Source organism: Cebus imitator, unplaced genomic scaffold, assembly GCF_001604975.1.
Source record: "Cebus imitator isolate Cc_AM_T3 unplaced genomic scaffold, Cebus_imitator-1.0 Scaffold689, whole genome shotgun sequence".
Taxonomy (NCBI): domain Eukaryota; kingdom Metazoa; phylum Chordata; class Mammalia; order Primates; family Cebidae; genus Cebus; species Cebus imitator.
The window spans coordinates 511,486-531,392 of record NW_016108004.1 but is presented as its reverse complement, the minus strand read 5'-3'; the positions used below and the strand labels follow the sequence as shown (position 1 = coordinate 531,392).

Here is a 19,907-nt window from a genome sequence, read left to right as displayed (position 1 = left end):
CTTTGGACTATTTTAAAAAGCACGCGTACAGCTAAACACTTAGAAAACAGCCTGTGATAAACCCCTCTAGGGATGTCCTTGACTCTGGGCCCTGAGGTCCCCTCTCCACCCACCTGCCTCTGGGTCCTGGGCTTTGTGTCTGCCCACCCTCTCAACAAGGCTGGCCTAGGCAGGCTCTCGGGAGGCTGTGGGAGCTCGGGAACGCATCTGTCTTGCAGCAGATTAGAAAGATATCTTTTTGCCGACAGTGCCATTTATCACGGCAGCTGCAAAAATTAGCGATGCTTGTGCTGTCAGTGTTGGGTGGGGGTGGGAGCTGGCAGGTGAGAGCAACCAATGCTCCCACGTTACCAGGTCAGGGAACTGCAGGCCAACCTCTGAATAGGGCTTCTTTGACTTAACACCTAGCCCAGGTGCAAGCCTCCATTGGAAAGATGAGGAGGCTGAGGCCCAGAGCCTGGAAATAATTGTGGCCACATGACAATTTTTTTTTGAGGCAGGATTTTTGCTTTGTCACCCACGCTGGTGTGCAGTGGCACAATCTTGGCTCAGTGCAGTAGCTGGGACTACAGGCACATGCCATCAAGCCTGGTTAATTTCTAAATTTTTTGTAGAAATGTCTTGCTATGTTGCCCTGGCTGGTCTCGAACTCATGGCCTCAAGTGATCCTCCTATCCTGGTCTCCCAAAGTGGGATTACAAGATTGAACCACCGTGCCCAGCCCGTGTGACAAATTAATGGCCCATCTCTAAATACAGGTTTAGGTTCTGTGTGTGACCAGGACCAGGCTCAGTGGGTGACCAGGGTCAGAGCTTGTCTGGGGTGAGATGCTTTACTTCTTTTTTTTCTGAGATAGAGTCTCACTCTGTCACCAGGCTGAAGTGCAGTGGTGCGACCTCAGTTCACTGCAACCTCCCAGGTTCAAGTGATTCCCCAGCCTCAGCTTTCTGAGTAGCTGGGACTACAGGCATGGGCCACCATGCCCAGCTAATTTTTGTATTTTTAGTAGAGATGGGGTTTCACCGTGTTGGCCAAGATGGTCTCGATCTCTTGATCTTGTGATCCACCTGACTCGGCCTCCCACAGTGCTGGGATTACAGGCGTGAGCCACTGCACCCAGCCAGTCCTTTACTTCTATTAGGACTAAACCCTATTTTTGCCTTTATGGCTCAGCCTAGGACAGACCTTCAGCCTGGCCCCAGCTGCCACCAGACAGGGGCAGGATTGAAACTGAGCCACAAAGCTGAGACTCACTCTTGGGGTAGGTTTATGGTACCAAGGGAAGGGGAGAAAGAGGATGGAGGGTTCAGAAGAAACATTTGGGGGAATGAAGATGTTCAGATGAAGATGGCCCCACCAACAAAGCGATGCCAATTCCAGGGAAGATGAACGGGGGGCCTCCCTTGTGCCTTGGCCTGCAGAGGCACAATGACAGGGTCATTAGCTTGGGCTCCACCTTTGGATGATGTGGTCCCATCGCTTGGCCTTGCCTTGCTCTGGTAGCGCCCTTGGAGGGGTGACCTGCAAAAGGTCAGGAGAGGCCTCTCAGATCTGGCTGAGTGCTGAGTGCTGACGCCAGGGGTCCTAGCTTGACCGTGCAGGAAGCCCTGGTTTGATCCTTGCAGGACTTGAATCTGTATCTTCAGGTCGTTAGGCCCCGGAGCTGGCACCGGATCACACACAAAGCCCCCATCCATCCATCCATCTATCCATTCACTCAACAAACGTTTGCCAAGCTCCTGCCCTGTGCCAGACCCTGGCTGGGCCCCGGGGTACGGAGAATCGGTCTTTACCTAGAGCCCTGGTCTCCAGGAGGTCGGAGGCTGTGTGAGCGAGAGGGTGGGAATTCGCCCTCTCCTGCCACGAGCGGTATGGAGGCTGGATGAGGCTTGGGACCTGGCAGCAGGTCCACATCTCCCTGAGCCCTGGGGGTCCAGGCCGCACAGCCCTGCTCACCGGCGAAGGGTCGCCCGCCCCCCGCCCCCCCCCCGCGTTCCTCCGCTCCCGCTTCCTCTCCCGCCCACGTGCCCCCCGCCGGGTTCTCTCCCCCAGCCCCTCCCCCACGCCCGCCCCGCTTTCCTTTCTCTCGCTCTCTGGGTCCCTGAGTCCCTGTGACCTGCTTATTTTCTAGAATAAAGGTCGACCTTTTCAATTACCCCCAAAATAACAGAGCGGTTCTCGGGGCCTGGCGGAGGAGGGCGTGCAGGCGCGGGTTCGCGTGCGGGGCCTGCGGGGTCGGGGGGCGGGTGCGGGGACAGGGGGCGCCCACGGTCCCTCTGGCCTTTGCTTTTTCTCATCTGGAGCCTTAGTGTTTTCCTGGAAGATTGGAAGCACGTTTCCCTTCAGGGGAGGAAGGGAGACAGAAATAAACACCGTCCTCGTTGTCTTGTGAACAGGGCAGGAGGGAGGGACGCCAGGGAGCGGCGGGACCCAGAAAGGGGCCTGCGGGCTGGGGTGCGGTCAGACGGCATGCGGGGCTCGGAGCAGGAGCCCCTCCAGGCCGGGGGCGGCCGGGAGGGGAGGAGGGCGGGGCTGACCGGGGCTGCTGCGGGCCGGGGTCTGAGGACAGGCAGCGTGTGCCCATCGCCAGGAAGGCGCTTTTCTCCGTGTCCCGCCCTGCGCCAGGCTCTGGGGGCGCTGAGGTGAGTGACAGACGTGTCTCCACTCTCATGGGGCATAAACTCTGCCGGAAACAAAGCGGTGGCTTCTATGATCAGCAGTCGTATCCACTGAGGTTCAGAGAGGGTGGGTGACCTGCCCGAGGACACACAGCGGGAGGTGAGGGGACCGGGATCCCAGCCAGGTCCGTGTGACCGCCGTCTCCTTTCACACCGCCTCCGCCGGGCACACTTGGCTCCCGCGGGGCCTTGAGCAAGTGCTCCCCTCTCTGGGCCCTCAGTTTCCCCATCTGACTGGCGCCCTGCAGGGCTGCGGGGAGCATCGCCTGTCTGGATGTGAAGGACGCTCAGCTCTGGCTCTCGGGCGAGCTGGCTGGCGGTGGGGGAGCAGAGACTACCGGGTGCTGGGGAGGGACTGGCCGCGGGGAAAGGAGGCCGGACTGCAGCTTCACTCCCTGCTGCCGCACCGTGGCAATAACTGGGTTCTGCCGAGGGTGGGTCTGCACCGCCTTCTTCCGCTTGCACAAGCCCCTGAGCAGAAGGGCGCCTCAAGGGAGTGTTGTCTGGTCCTCCCTGGCCCCATTTTTCGGGTGCCCAGAGAAGGGAGGGACGACTCCTCAGGCCATCCAGGGCAGAAGCTTGGGCTGGGCTGGGATTGGCTTTCAGGCTAGGGTGCTCCCTTCCAGCCCTCCAGTACTCAAGAAGCCCCCAGTCAGCTTCAGAGCAAGAGACAGAGTTCTGCATCCTCTGCTTGATGTCACGGCCTCCAGGGAGGCTTCCAGGGTCTCCTCCAGTAGGAAGTGGTCTCACTGCTGCCCTGCAGTCCCACACTGGAACTCTTCTTGCTCCTGCCCCCACCAACCTTGACTGTCCTTCTGCCCACAGCAAATCAGGCCCAGGACCCCCTGAGGCACAGGGGATGGTGGAGAACCAACGTCACCACTCAGGGAGCATGTGCCAGGGGCCCACTCTGTGCTGTGGCTCTACCTGCATCCTCTCACTTGAACCTCATAAGAACCTCAGCAAATTGGGATATTTTTATCCCCATTTTTCAGGTGAGGAAAGGGGCACAGAGAGGTTATAACTTTCAGAGGGTGGACAAGGATTCAAACCCAGGTCCGTCTGTACTCTGGAGAGGCGCCGGCATCTGGAGGTGAAAACTACCCCCATGGCCATATGACAGTCCAGTGTGACCGGACACTGAAATAACCAGTCCAGGGGGCCTATGGGCTGGGGTATCAGCTTCACTGCTGTGCTGGTGGGTGATTCAGGCCAGGCCCATCCCTCTTTGGACCCTGGTTCCTCATCAGAGTAGTGTGTGTGTGTGTGTGTGTGTGTGTGTGTGTGTGTGTGTTCTGGGCTACCTCAGAGGTCCATTCTGACTTTGAGTGTGGTTACGTCTCGTCTTAGGCAGGTCCAAGGGAGGGCACAAGCGATCAGCTCTGGGACAGGTATGGGGCTGGCCGTAGGGCCTGGATGCTTCTCCCTCCGCTGCCTGCCGTAGAGGGGAGTTTGTCTTGCAGGAAACAGCCTCATCCATTGGGGCAATGGGGCACTCCCTGACAGCCCAGGCTGGAGGCAGACTCATATATCCCACTCCAGGCCGGGCTGTAAATTCCTGTGATTCATATCTGGCCTCTTGGAGGACAGAGACATTTGGGGCTGTGGGGTTGGCCGTTCTGTCCCAGGCAGGCAGGTGGGTACCGGGGAGAAGCCTATTCACGGGCCCAGCAGTCTCAGCTGGCCCCTCAAGGAGATGCAGTGCTGAGCTCCCAGGATGCCTCAGGCCCAGCCCAGGCCACCTCTGCCTGGGCCGCTCCTGTGTCCTGGCCCGAATCACCCTGGGGGCCACATGCGTGGACCTGTTCTGTGGCCTCAGAGATCTCGTGGGACCTGTGGCCTGAAGGATCAGCTCCACGAACCCCACAGCAAGGTCTTCTGCCGATCCACACCGCTGTCTGTCTTGGGACTGTGAGGACACCATGGGAAGTCAGGGCCCTGTCTGTGCATTTCTCATTCCAGAGAGGGAGGGCCCCCAATTCACTGTCCCTTAGGCAGAAAGGGGATGGGGACACTCAAGCTGGGGCTGCAGACATTTGTCGACTTTCATCTGGACTTTTGCCACCCTCAGATGCCACCTGAATTCTTCTTTACATAGAATTTTTAAAAATCAGCTTACTTTTATAATTTCAATGTGTGTTTTAGCCTCATCTTTAGGAATATCTGTGAAATTAGCATCTGATGTACTAGTCAGATACCTGCACACATACGCATGTGCACACGTACATACAGACTCACACCCATGCACACACAGACACCTGTATATGAAAATACACACGTAAAATACATACTGAAAGTAAACACAAAATAGCAAACGCTCAGCTCCGTGCACCATCTACTCCTGTTTGAGGTTTAGAGTGGCTCCAGCCTCCCCCCATCATGGTGAAACAAACCGGGCTCAGATGGCTCACAGAGCTGAGAGTTTACTAGCCATTCTAGCTTCCCCATTTTACAGACAAGGAAACCAAGTCCAGAGAGGTGTAGGGCCTGCCCAAGGTGGCACAGCACTGGGATTCGTAGCCAGTCATCTGACTCCCAGTTGAGTGCTCCTTTTAAGGAAGCGCGCTCCCTGCGGTGTGCAGACCTCCTTCCTCCAGAAGCACACGTGGACTCAGAGGGCTTTTGGAGACTGCACGCTAACACAGAGGGTTCACTGCAAGGCGGGCTTCCTGGTGGCAGGCTGACGGGTAGGCAGGCGGTCTCCTGGGTCCTGGTGGCACCAGGCATTGGCCGCCAGCTCTGTCTGTGCTTTACCCTGGTGCTCTTGGTTCCTGCAGTGCCTCAGGATTGGGGGAAGTGGGGTAAGGTGGGGGTCCCGGGGAGGGAGAGAGCAGGGCTCTGGCAGCAGCCCTTCGCCAGGAAACTGGTTACTGAAGAAATCATTAGTGGCACCAGCTCTCAGGCTAGCAAGGAAGGTGGCCTCATTAGTAAGTGCCTTCCCCTGTGTCACCTCCACCTTCCCACCTGCAGGCTCCTGCCACCCACACTGCCACTGCCACCACTGCCATCACCCCAGGGTTGTGGTGCAATAGGCCTTCTGTTGGGGACAAGGCTGCCAGCTCAAGGGAGCCAGGAAGGAGATGTGTGTAGGGTGTGGCAGGGGTGCATGTGCACGCACACACAGACACACATGCACAGACACAGACACACACACACAGACACGCACACACAGACACAGACACACACAGAGACACACACACACAGACACACACACAGACACACATGCACACAGAGACACACACGCACACACAGACATGCATGCACACAGAGACACACACACACACAGACACACACAGACACACATGCACACACAGACATGCGCACACACAGACGCACAGACACACGGACACAGGCAAACACGCACACACACAAACACGTACACAGGCACACACGTACACAGGCAAACACACACACATACACAGACACACAGACACACACAAACACGTACACAGACATACGCACACACAAATGCACCCACACACAGACAGACACATGCACACACTCCCTCACACACAGAGACACACAGACATACATGTATACACACGTACACACAGACACGCACACATATGCACAGACACACATACACACACATGCAGACCACACAGAAACACGTGCACACACACACACACATGCCAGACACACACACGCACACACACATGCGCAGATACACACACACACGCATACACACACGCAGACACACATACACACACCCACATGCAGACACACACACACACACAGACACCGGCACACAGATATGCTTATACGCATGTACAGGCATACTGCATTAATAGAGGAATGCACATAGATCTAGCGAGCACACACACACACACACACACCCCACAGGGACTTGCACAGTAACATGCATAACTTCCCAGACACACTGTGCAAGCACACAGATCCAACAGAGATGTGTACACACAGGGGTGGGTTTCCAAGTGAAGCCCTTCAGTGCACACGTATAGAGACCCATATGGAACACGGGCACATGTGCATCCCAGGAGATGCACGCATGTGTTCTCGCAAACACACAGTCCTGTCTCCAGACCCGGCATGTGCGTGGAATTGTACAACACAGGTATGTATCGACAAACCTGCAGACCAGCCTGGGGTGTACCACTGTACAGGGACACCCAGGTGGACATGTACATTCACATGGAGCACACACGAGTTATTTTTTCTTGGAATCTAACAAGGCCCAAAGAGCTGGAGTGGCTAATTCCCTGGAGGAAGTGAGGAGACCAGAACCAAGGGCACATTTAATTAATTCTTATCATTCCCTGCAGAGGGAGAAAGAGAGGAAAGGAGGGAGAGAGGAGTGAAATAAGAGGGCAGAGAGAGGAGAGGGGAGCGGGCAGCAGGAGGGTGAAGGGGAAGTGGGCAGCGAGGAGGCTGAGGGACCCCGGGCCCAGGGGCATTAACCTTTCCAGCTCAGGGCAGGCCCAGGCTCCTCCTCACTCAGCGCCAATCCCAGAAAGAGCCGGGCCCTTCGAGGTCAAGTGGTGGTGCTGGCCCTGAAGCTGACCCACAGTGCCCCCTCCGCACGGCTCTGGGGAAGGGGCACACCCGACTTTCACCTGCTCCCACTGAGTGGAAACGTTTGCCCCCCAACCCCGAGCCTCCTACCCTCATTCCCACTTCTGCTCTGTGCGTTCATTGGCTTAGGGCTGTGGGGGCTCTCCTATCACAGGTCCAGGCGGGGGTTGGGGGAGACGATGTCCAGGGAGGCCCCTGCTGGGCACCAGGACAGCTCCTCCCACCCCTGCCCTGACCTCAGCCTTGGACAGCGGCTCTGAGGGAGAGGGAGGGTGTGAGCCAGGAGAGAGGGGAGGTGGGCGGGGTGGGAGTGAGACAGGGAGATGGGGGGCAGTGAGAAAGTTGTGGAGACACTAAGCAAGAGATGGAGAAAGATGTGAGAGGGCCCGGGATGGTTGAAAGTCAGACCTGGAGACACACGGAGAGGACGTGAGAGAGAACCAGAGAAACAAAGAAAGGCCAGAGAACCCTGGCCTAGAGAGGATGCTGTGTGACCCTGCCCGGGCACCCAGCCTCTCTTAGCCTTGTCTGCTGGTCTGTAAAGCATGGGGACCGACCCTGCCTGCCTCCAAGAGGGCCCTAGGCTCCAGTGGGAGGCTGGCCTGGTCCGTTTCTTCCCTCTACTCCCCCCGAGTCATGGAGGCCTGCAGATGGGGGTGGGGACTCCCTTCCAGGGCCCAGGCCCCACTCGGAAGCCCCTGAGTGGCAAAGCAGGTGGAAGAGGAAAGTCCCTGTGGGGCGGTGTCATGTGACGCAGCCGTGAGCAGGAGTGATGGAGCGTCTGCCCTGAATATTGAAAATGCATAAATATCCATTTTCAGGCACGAAGGCGGATATAGATACAGAGGGGAGGGTGTGCAGCCCTCAGCTGTAATTTACGAGCTCTGCTACTTTCAGGGGCATGGGCATGTGCATGTGGCTGGCAGGAGGCTTTTCCAGATGGCTTTATGACTGCCAGGGGCCACCCGGATCCCTTCTCCTGGAGAAGTGGCTCCTTGGCTGGCTGAGGTGAGGTGGGACAAGGCAGGGGGCTGCCGTTCCCGCCTTCTCTTCCTCCAGCATCTCCTCACTTGGGAGGGACGGAACCACAACTTGGGAGGGAAATTGAGTTGGTTCTGGCCAGGCCAGAGGTTCTGCATGTCCCAGCCTTGGCCACTCAGGCCTGGTGTGTACCCAGCCCTGGTGCACTTGGATAAAATCAGAGGCACTCCAGTCCTGCCCATGGGTGCTTCTAGACTGTGAACAGTGATGGCACCCTAGGTCCTGCCTTTGGGAACTCATCCAAGGGAACCTGACGGTGGAAGGGTCTGGATAAGTCAGCATGGGACAAGACCCGTGTCCTCTCTGGAGCATGCCAGAGGCCAGAGGCCAGAGGCCAGAGGCCAGAAAGTACAGACACCTGGTCAGTGGTGGCCTCCAAGAGTCCAGCCACAGCCCAGCACACCCAAAGCCCTTAGCCTGAAGGGGAAGCAGAGGACTGGGGGTGTTCACGGCCCGCTGGCAAGCAGTTCTCTGCATACCCCAGAGAGGACATGGCCTTGCCGCATGCTGGCTTATCCAGACCCTTCCACCATCTGAGGCATGTGCCCATTCTCCAGGGGTAGACAAATGGAGGCCCCAAGGCAACTCCCTGCCTGTCCTCCCAGAGCTGTAGCTCGGACTGGAGCACCCTGATTCCTGCCACCTTCACATGCTGAGGGGCATCTTTCTCTTTGGGTTGGGACCCCGTGTTCAGGGCACCCACCTTCCCACGGCAGAAAGCAACCAGCCTCTACTGGGGGGTGTGGAGCGTTCTCCTCCCTGGGGCCCTTCCCTGAGCTCCTCTTCCCAGGGAAGTGAGGCTGGGCTTCCCACCCTGAGCAGGAGCCTGCATAGGGAGGCAGGGGTGGGCAGGGGTGGGCAGCCACCTGCTGCGCGGGCCAAGCAGTGGGACCTGTTTGTGTGAAATGCAGGCATTGAATCGTGGGCACGCCAGCCCAAGTGGCCCAGGGCCCCACACAGGGCCGGAGGTAGGGTCAAATGTCACTGAGGGTCGGGGGCTCCATGGAGGAGGGCTAAGGCTGGGGGAGGCAGCAGAACCGAGCCTCTTATTTCTTGCCTGCCTCTCATTTTCTCCCCCCCCCATCAACAGGGGTTCTTCGAGGCGGTGTCCCCGCAGTGAGTGATGCTGGCCCGGGCCCTGCCCTCCAGGCCTGCTCTGCCGGAAACACCCACAGGTCACGGCCTCCAGGTGCCTGGATGGGCAGCCCCGGGCCAAGCACCCAGGAGGGGAGAGGGGCTGCAGCCGCGCCAGGCTCCCCTGTCTGTCCTAGGTCTTGCGTCGGGTGAGGGGGCACAGGCAGCAGTGGATCCCTGGGTCTCCCCTGGGTGGCTCTGCTGTGGCTCTGGGCCCCACGCTGGCCTGGGTGGGGCACATTCTCCACGCCCCCTTGCCAGCTGCTCCTGGCTCCGTTCCTCCAAGCGGGGCGCTGGCAGGCTCCGGAGCCCGCTGGACGGCGTCCCTGGCGCTCCAGCCGAGGCTCAGCGGCGGTTCAGGGGCGCGGCAGTGAGTGCAGGCCATGGGCTCCACTCGGGCATCTCTGGATCTGCCCCCTCCTCCCGGCCCTGCCCCACCACCTCGGCAGCCCGGCAGTCCTGGAGCTCCCGGGACGGTCCTCGGAACCGCTCCAGGCTGGGCGCAGGGGCTCGCGCCTGTAATCCCAGCACTTTGGGAGGCCGAAGTGGGCGGATCACGAGGTCAAGAGATCATCCTGGCCAACATGGTGAGACCCCGTCTCTACTTTAATCATGCAAAAATTAACTGGGCGTGCTGGTGCACACCTGTTGTCCCAGCTACTCGGACGCTGAGGCAGGAGAATCGCTGGAACCAGAGAGCCGGAGGTAGCAGTGAGCAGAGATCGCACCATTGCACTCCAGCCTGGCGACAGAATGAGACTCCCTCTAAAAAAAAAAAAAAAAAAAAAAAGGCCCCAAAGCCCCAGTTCCTCACTTCTTCCTGGAGGGGGCCCCACCTTGGCTCTGGGTGGCAGGAAAAGCTCTTCTCCCCTCTGCGGGAACGATCCCACCTCCAGTGAAATGGAATGGTCTTCCCTGAATCTGTTCTCCCGGTCATGGGCACGGAGCCAGGCCTCGGGCTTCAGCTGTAACAGGAGCCTCTCCCTACTGGTTGCTCCCCAAGGTGTCTCCTCTGCTCTCTCCTCCTCCTCATCTTCCTTGGGGTTCTGCTGTTCCACTCCCCCATAATCTAGGTCCCCCCGACTCTACATTCTGGTTGCTCTAGACGCGTGATCTGGCTTCTGCCTCTGCATGAGTGAACTACATGGCTTGGGAGGTCCTGGTTCAACCTACTATGGTGACAGTCTGGCCTGAGTTGTTTTTGACTAGACTAGACCAGAGGTTCTGCATGTCCCAGGCCTGGCCTCTGGGGTCAGACACTCATTGCCTTCTGCAGGGCAACCAGGAGCCATGGGGGTCTGGGGGTGGGGCAGTCTTCCTTAGGTCAGGGTGGGAAGGGAAGTGGGCAGGGTCCTCAACCACAGAGTAAACTGGCAACTGAGATGACAGCAGCAGCCTCGCTCAGAGGCAACTCTGGCCCCGGCTCCACCCACCCCACCCGGGCTGCAGCAGTGCCTCCTGTATGCCCAGCACTGGGCTGGGCTTATGGGGGATCCAGATGGACAGGACTCAGACCCTGTTCTTGAGGAGCTAAGGGTCTCACGTGGGAGACAGCGCGTCCTCGGACGCCTAAATACCAGGCTCTGAGGAGCTCGAGGTGCGCAGGGAAGGGAAGACTCAGTTCTGGCTGAGGAGTGGGGGATGCTCACAGAGGGTGATGTTGGACTTGCCCCACAAGGTGGGATTTTAATGTGCAATTGCTGGAATCATCCAAGGGAGAGTAGATAGAGCCAGGGAACCAAGGCCCGACTCGGCAGCAGGGCAGGAGGAGCGGACACCAACTGCCAGCCTTACTTGGTTAGTGAGAACGCCCAGAGCAGTGGGAATTCACCAAAGAGTGAGCAGGGCGTGGCTGTTGCTTGGCAGGCAGTGGGAGACCCCAGAGGGGTCCCCGTGGGAGGAAGAAGGCCCCAGAGAGGCAGGGTGGGGTGGGGTGTCAGGACGGCCTGTCGGGCTGAGCTGCACTGTTTCTCTGGGTATGGCTGGCCATCCGAGCCTCCTGAGGCCCTCAGGGCCTGTGTTCAGAACTGGGCAGGCACACAGCCCTCTCCAACCCAACGCCCCCAGCTGCAGCCTGATGGCAGGGCTGAAATTAGCCTGGAGGCTGTGGGGGCAGCTGGAGAGACAGTTATGGGAATCGCCCCTGCCTCTCCTCTCAGCGGGAGGGACAAGGGCTGCTGGAAGCAGGAAGAGCCCAGGCCTGGGTCTGGGTGGCACTGGGGCACTGCAGCAGCTGCAACCTGGGCCGCCCTCTGGCCCGGCTCAGGGCGGAGCTTGGGGGCAGGATCAGGAGGGCTCTGCCTCTCTCCCAGCCACCCCCTTGTGCAGCGCTGGATCCCGAGGGAGGGGTGGCCGGGTTTTGAGCTCCTAGTGCCTTGACCCACTTCTCCACCTCCTGCTTGACCAGGTGCTCTGGGGCTTCTCTCCCCAGGAGGCTGAAGTTTGCTTGAGCCTGGCTCCCTGAGATAAGCTGTGGGTCAGGGGACATGGAGGGAACTGGTCCCCAGCCTGGGTTCTGAGCACCCCTCCCCTGGGGCCCAAAGTCTGTGTGTGAGCTCTGTCCATTTAGCCCTCATCTGGTCTGGTCTTAGCCTCCTCCCTCCCTGACACCAAATTCTGGCCATTTCTTCCACCTGCAAATCTCCCTGGATGCATTCACCCTGCAGCAGCCTCCCCGCCTCAGGCCCGGCTCTGCCTGTCCCTCTCCCCCATGACAGCAGTGGCCTCCTAGCGGGTCTGGGTCCTTCAGTCTTCTCCTCCTGGGCGCTGCCACCATCCTCAGGACGAGCCCTGCTCCTGACCAGCACCGGCCCGACCGGCGGCTCCTCTGCCCCTTCCAACCTCAGCCTGGGTGCCCACCACCCTGGGATGGCTGGGTCTGCTGTGGTGGGGTGGGGTGCTGCACTCCACTTCTAGAGCCATGTTCTGCGGGGCCGTAGCATCTTTCTGGAATTAACAGGTGCACCTTGAATGTGGGTCCCCTGTGGAATTGGTTTGAGAAGCGCTGCACAGCCTCCCCTCCTGGATACTCACAAGGTTCTGTCGCAGGTGAAAGGTTCCCAGGTGTCCTGGAGTAAAGAAGTCTGTTTTGATTTATTTAACCTTGAGATTCCCAGAGTGTTAGAAGACATGTCTACGAACAACCCCAGGAACAAGTGTCTCTGGAGCCACCCTTTGGAAAATGCTGGGGGTGGTGGGGGGCTAAAGTGTGGTGCTCTGTCTTTGGGGATCTGGGGTCCGGAGGCCTGCTTCCCCCAGTCCTCTCCCACGGGCACACCCGCTGATACGGGGTGAGGAGGCTCTGGAACACTGGCCGCATGGCGGACACCTGGCTCCCTTCTCCTGGCCCACAGCATGGTTCCAGGATGTGTGTTGTTTAAACCACACGTTCTTTTGAAATTTGACCTGGTTGTCAACGCTTAAAACCTGGGAGATTTCACGTAGATTCTGCATTTTAAAGTTCTCTTAAAACACGAGGAGCCCCATCCACACAGCACATGTTTCTCCCTCTGTGGAGCTGCAGAATGGAGTGAGCCATTTACGTGCAGAGCGCCCAGCCTGCAAGCAGACAGCTTCCCTCCCAGCACCCGCTGAGCCTCCAGGAATGCTGGCGTTTCTCACCTCTGTCAAGGGGAGTATGGGGTTCTCTTCAACAAATTCCTCTTTATGATGGTGACATCTGCCTGGCCCACCCCCCGCGGGGGTCCTTCTTTGAGAGGCTGAGGCAGGCGGGGCTCGCTGGCTCCAGCATCTTCTTCACCTCCCAGGAAGCACCACATACACGATGCAGGCTTGGCTGTGAAATCCACTGGGTACCCCACCAGTACCCCCGGTTTTCATGAAGTGGGGTGCAGAGTGGCCTAGGGGCAGCATGGCTGTGGGAGGCAGAGGGAGGGCCTGCTGCAGCCTCCTCCCCTGTGACCACCTGGGGCTCAGCTGACCAGGAGACTCACAGCTGCTCAGGTCACCTTGGTAATCGGAGCATGCTGGGTGGGAGAACCCCTCCCTGCAGGAGCAAAAAGCTGAGAACAGAGTGGGACCGACCATGCTGGCCCCCCTGAGCCAGCCCGCTGCTGCAGAGAGCCCTCTACACAGCCCGCTCGGTGCTGATGGTGGCTGGAACCTGGGGACGTTTGGCTCAGGGCTGCTTGCTGGGGCCCAGGGTGGGGTGTGGCTGTGGAGGGTCACAGCCCTGCCCTGAGATGACCGTGGGTGAAAAGGAACCCTGACTTGCAGGCCCCATTCTCAGCGGGGGAGCAGGGGCCCAGACAAACCCCCCCGCACTGTTAGGATAACAGGGATTTCCCAGCAGGCCGAGGCTGGCATCACTTTCGGCTGTGTCCTGGGTGGAGGAGGAGGTCAGCAGTGGACTCTCCACTCAGTGGGGTGTTCACGGGCTTTGGGCTCTGGTCCGAAGTTCCCACACAGACCCCCTTCAGGAGGTCTGACGCTAGCAACCTCCTGCCTCACCGGAACCTGTCCCGCTCGTGGCCCTCCCCTTCTCTGCCCCCTACCTTGAGGACCCCTCCTGTCTTCCTCCTCCAGGAAGCACATCCAGTTCTTTTATCAGAGCTCCATCCCTGCCCTAGACGGCCCTCCCTCCTTGCCATCCAGGGACACCAGGCTTCCCTTCCCCTGGTGCAGCTGGGCCTTCTGTGGTGTCTTGAGCAAGCCTCTTATACCTGATTTATACCCTGTTGTGATATCCTGTCATCTGGCCCCACATGGAGTCCTACAGGGGACTCTGAGACCCAGGTGTGAGCACTGGCTCAGGCCCCTCTCAGTGGTCTGGAGGCCCAGCATCTCCCCACAGGCCTCCTCCCCACCTCCTCTTCTCCGGACTCCTGCCTCTCCCACAGTTCCCTTGGGGTGAGCTCCAGCCTGGCCCAGGGGCTCACACAATCCTGAGCATGGGCAGGGGCAGACTTAGGCAAGGCCTTGGAGGACACAAGGCCTCAGAGGAGTGGGACGACACCCTTGGGGGTGGGATGACAGGGAGGAGAGGCAGGGCAGTTGAGGCTCCAGGAGATGCCAGGCCCTACCCAAGGCCACCAGACAACCTCCCTTCCTCACTCTCAGTTACAGCGGAGGGCGGAGGTAGGGAAGAGAGGCCAGGGAGACAGCAGGGCTTGGTTATGGAAGACGGGGGTTCCTATCTGATATGGCTAGGCTTTGTGTCTCCACCCACATCTCATCTTGAATTATAATCCCCATTTTCCCCACGTGTCAGGGAGAGATCAGGTGGTGATAATTGGTGGATCACGGGGTGGTTCCCTCCACGCTGCTCTCGTGATGGTGAGTGAGTTCTCACGAGATCTGACGGTTTTATAAGGGGCCCTTCCCACTTTGTTGAGCACTCTTCCTGCCCCCTTGTGAAGAAGGTTCCTTGCTTCCCCTTCACCTTCTGCTGTGATCGTGAGTTTCCTGATGGGCCAGCCATGCTGAACTGTGAGTCAATTAAACCCCTTTCTTTCATAAACTATCCAGTCTTGGGCAGCTCTTTATAGCTGTATGAAAACAGACCAATACACTGTCCCTGCTAAGGGCTGGCCCAGCTGGGATCTCCCTGCATTGGCAGCTGGGTTGCCAGTAGCAGTGGTAATGAAGGCAGGTGGGAGCTCTCCCCTGCCCCACACCTGTTCCTGAGATGTCCCTGGCACCAAACCACCCTCCCAGCTGTGGGCATGGATGAGGGGAGGGACCAAGATTTCCTATTGCTCTTTTTTTTGTGTTTTGGTGTGTGTGGTGTGTGTGTGTGGTGCGTGTATGTGTGTGTGTGTGTGTGTGTGTGTGTGTGTGTGTGTGATGAAGTCTTGCTCGGTTGCCCTGGTTGGAGTGCAGTGGCAAGATCTTGGCTCACTGCAACCTTCATCTCCCAGGTTCAAGCAATTCTCCTGCATCAGCCTCCCAAGTAGCTGGGATTACAGGCTCCCGTCACCACAGCTGGCTAATTCTTGCATTTGTAGTAGAGACCGGGTTTCACCATGTTGGCCAGGCTGGTCTCAAACTCCTGACCTCAAGTGATCCACCCATCTCAGCCTCCCAAAGTCCTGGAATTACAGGTGTGAGCCACCACACCTGACCTTGAGATTTCCTATTGCTTTTGAAGTGAGAGGTCCAAGAAGGGTTGGGATCACAGAGGTCCACAAGTCCACAGAGCCAGCACTCTCTGTGGAGCCTGGGGTGACCCCTTCTGCGCCCCAGGACCTCAATTGTCTACCTGGCAAGTTTGGTATTAGACCAGATGGGGCCAGGGTTGTAGCTGAAACTCTGGACTCAAATGTCACTAACTGAGCAAGCTTCAGCAAGTTGCTGAACCTCCTGCTACCTCAGTCCCTACGTCTGTGAAATGGAGAGGACAATCCAGTGCTCCTCCTGGGGCCGCTGGGAGGATTAAATGAGTTGATCTGTCCCCATGTGTGTTTGTGTCTGTATGGTTCCATCTCTATCTAGATCAGATGATATCTACAATGTTAGTGCATTTAAATGTTAAGTATTTTCATTATGACCAGATCACAGGCCTTTTTGAGAATTCAATAAAACATACTTTTCAGAAAAAGTCTGCATCCACGAAACCAACTCAGGGCGTGATTTCAAGGGTCGTGACCTGCCTGCTGCTTGCCTGCGCTGTGTGGATACTGAGCGTCCACGCCTCTGACAGTCTGACTCTAATGTGCTTTCTTTTTTTAGTTGGAATTTTGGGGTCAAATTAATACGCTCAAATAGCTCTAAAGGTCCAAATATAAATAGTCACTTATTCCCTGCCCCCCAAACCCATACTCCTCTCTCTCTGGCACTGTACCATCCAATCTGGCTCCAGCCTTGGCTGTGAGCTGTGGTGTCTGGAGCCCGGGGCAGGACTGCTCCTGTTTCCTCCCTGTGGCCGTGAAGCTGGGCTTGGGCCCTGTGGCTCACTGGTGAGCTCCGTGGTCTTTCCTTCTAAGCAGTTCTCAGCTCTGCTCCGTGCCTCTCTCCCTCTGTCTCTTCTCAATCCAGACCTCCTACCTTTCCTGCCTTGGTGGTCTCCCTGCCTCCAGCCTTGTCCCTCCCGAGCAGCCAGAGTGAGCCTCCACCTTGTACATCCCAGTATGTCCTCTCCTGCCTACAACTCTGTGGGGGCGCCCCACGGATTGCAATGAGCATCCAGGGTGAGGGAGAGAAAGTTGTGTAAGATTCAGGATTCCCGGGATACAAGAAAAGCAGAATTCTTACCAATCAACATGATATCATCAGAGCGGGCCTGGGATTGGTCCAGGGGCCTGTGAGGTCACTGCTGGGGAGCCGGGCCTGCCAGGGCCCCGGGAATTGGGTGGTCAGGGACCAGAAGGCAGCTGGGGTAAAACCATTTCATGCAAATGCATTGAGATGAGGCTTTGTGGCAGGTTTGACAAGCTGCCAGCAATGAAGGCTCTGTGATCTTCCTGTCTCCCACCTCTCAGCAGCTGGCTAGCGGGAGAGTTCCCTGGGGGCCTGGAGGAGGGGCTGTGGGGAATGGAATCTCTTGGTTCCTGGACCTTAGGGAATTAGGAGAAAAAACACACCTCTGAGCTCCGCCCTTGCCCTCCTTATGCCCTCAGTGGGTGCCCATTGCCTGCAAGACAAGATGCAAGCTCCCCTTGGGCATGCCCATTACTGAGGTTCCAGCTCATAGTTGAGCAATAATTATTTTCTTTTTCTTTTTAAATGAACCTCACATGCACACGATTGGGTCAATCACACCCCTAGTTATGAAGCACTCTTACTATTGACTTATGCAGGGCTACTGTAATTAATTAATTTGTTTGCAATAACACAGCAAGCACCTTGTAACTCAGAGCTCAACTCAAGATCTAGAACCTTAACAATATTCGTACCTGCTTTGTGCCCCTCCCTTGTCGTTTTCCCTGCCACCTCCTCAGAGGTCAGCACTGTGCTAATTTTGGATGTATCACTCCCTTATCATTTTTTTGTAAAGAGATGGAGTCTCTCCCTGTTGCCCAGGCTGGAGTGCAGAGGTGAGATCCTAGCTCACAGCAGCCTCAAATTCCTGGCCTCAAGTAATCCTCCTGCACCAGCCTCCCAAAGTGCCTGGATTACAGGTGTGAACCACTACATCTAGGCCCTCTTACCTTTTAAAACATAAATTTATCTCTGCTTTTCCTTTTTCTTTTTTTCTTTTTTTTTGAGACAGAGACTTGCTCTGTCACCCAGGCTGAAAAGCAATGGCAGGATCTCGGCTCTCTGCAGCCTCCACCTCCCAGGTTCAAGCGATTCTCCTGGCTCAGTTTCCCTTGTAGCTGGCATTATAGGCATCTGCCACCATGCCCAGCTAATTTTGTATTTTTAGTAGAGACAGGGTTTCACCATGTTGGTCAGGCTGGTCTCGAACTCTTGACCTCAGGTGATCCACCCGCCTCGGCCTCCCAAAGTGCTGAGGTTACAGCCATGAGCCACCACACCTGGCTGAGACAGAGTCTTGCTCTGTTTCCCAGTCTGGAGTGCACTGGCATGATCTCAGCTCACTGCAACCTCTGCCTCCTAGGCTCAAGTGATCCTCTTGTCTTAGCCTCCCCTGTAGATGGCACTACAGTTGTTCACCACCATGCCCAGCTAACTTTTTTTTTGGTAGTTTTTGTAGAGATGGGGATTCACCATGTTGGCCAGGTGGTTGCAAATTCTTGAGCTCAAGTGATCTGCTCACTTCGGCCTCCCAAAGTGCTCGGATTACAGGCATGAGCCACTGTGCCCGGCCTAAATTTGTTTCTATATCAGTCAGGATAAACTAGCTTACACCACAGGAACAACCCCCAGGCTCAGTGGCTTGCCTTGACAGAAGCTTATTCTTCTGCCAATGCAGTTTGGCAGAGGCTCTGCCCATTGCAGGCACTCGGGGACCCAGGCACGTGGATGGCACAGCCACTATCTAATGCCATCTCAACTCTAAGTTCTGGGGTTTGCTTTGGTAGGGGAGGAGAAGGAGAATAAGAAATACGTACAAGCTCTTAGACGTTTCTGCTCAAAAGTGACACTGGGCACTTGTGCTGACCTTTCTTTAGCCAAAGTTCTTCCCAAGGCTATCCCTAATTTCAAGAGGGCCTGAAGGAAAAATGCCTTCCAAAATGAAGGAAGAACCAGAAGACTCACTGAGCAGGGGTAATGCCACCACAACCGCGTATCTGTGGATGCCTAAGCAATACGTTGCTGATTTATGCTGTTTGTGATCTTTATAAAAGGACATCCTGTTATGTACCATCTTCTGAGATTTGCTTTTTCACTCAACATGTTAAGAAGATTCACACGTACTATTGTACGTAGTGGTCTTTTTTTTTTTTCAATTTCATTATACTGCAGTATTCCAGAGAAAGATTCTGCCCCCATGTATCCATCTTCCTTTCAAAGGGCATTGGAGTTGTTCTGATTCATTTGCTGTAATGGACATGGCTCCTGTGAATGGTCTCTTCTTGCAACTTCCCTTTGATTTCATCATTCCAGGCTGCAGATTGTGAGCTGCCTGCAGCCCCCTGAGAGTTCTGTGCAGCTCCGGCCTTGTCTTCAGGTTCCAGGCCCCAGGCAGTCCAGCCTCTCAGGGTGGAGGCTCCTCACTTCCTTGTGGCCCCTCCCAGCCGGCTGAGAGAGGAGCCAGGTGCCACGGTCCCCTGTGTGCAGGAACTTCTGCTTCCCGCCACTCTCATCCTACAGCTGGAGGCAGGGACGAGGTGCAGGTGAGGACCGTATGTCAGATGTGAAGGTGAAGCTTCCTCTGAGAAACACCCATTGTGCTGGGTGCTGGAGATGCAAAGAATAACTCATTCATTTACAAAGCAGACGTTTATTTCCTTCCTTTGCATGTTGTATTCTATCAGCCCGGGACCACAAAGATGAAGGACCTGCCCTCAAGGAGCTCATGGTCAAGTTCAGGAAGCACAGACATAAATGACTGTTTTCGCTGACATGTAAGATGTGCCAGTGTCTAACTCTCATTGCAAGTTTATAAATCTAAGTATGTCTAGTCATATATATCTCTATGTCTCTCTCTGCCTATCTAGCAGACATGATTTTATTTATGTAAATTCAGTATCATCTATACTGGAATAGAATGAGAAACCAGATCTTGATGGATGGATATTATTTTTATAGATCATAAAGTTCCTAAGCTAATGCCTATGTTTTAAATTCTTCTAGTTGGGTCACTTTAAAATTTCCCTAGAGAGATGGGCTGCCTACAGCCTTCAGATGTGCTTTTGATGTTCTCCAGGTCTTTATCTTCTCTTTTTATTCTCAGTTGCTGGTGGAACGAAATGTCACTGCATTCCCTTGGGAAGCTAATATTCAGCTTGACCCTAATGTTATAGCAGTGCTTCCACTGCTTTTGAGCCGTGGCTTGCATTCACGTCTGAAATGCTGGAGAAAGAACCCATATCCTATCTCTGATCAGCCATGTCACCTGTTGCCGCTTTAATTAAGAATACCTACTGGAAGTGATACTGGAATCTTTTCATTTGTTTTCTTCTGATACAGGGTCTAGTTGTGTTGCTTAGGCTG

General features: G+C 56.3%; 1 long non-coding RNA gene across 1 annotated transcript; it reads right to left on the bottom strand.

Moving 5' to 3' along the window:
* Nucleotides 1–2,686: 2,686 nt before the first annotated feature.
* LOC119469521 lies at nt 2,687–13,444 on the bottom strand. The gene is made up of 3 exons (XR_005198342.1): nt 13,431–13,444; nt 5,727–5,737; nt 2,687–2,912 (listed from the first exon to the last, which is right to left on the bottom strand). It is a non-coding gene; the product is annotated as an uncharacterized LOC119469521 (long non-coding RNA).
* Between the last annotated feature and the right edge of the window lie 6,463 nt (nt 13,445–19,907).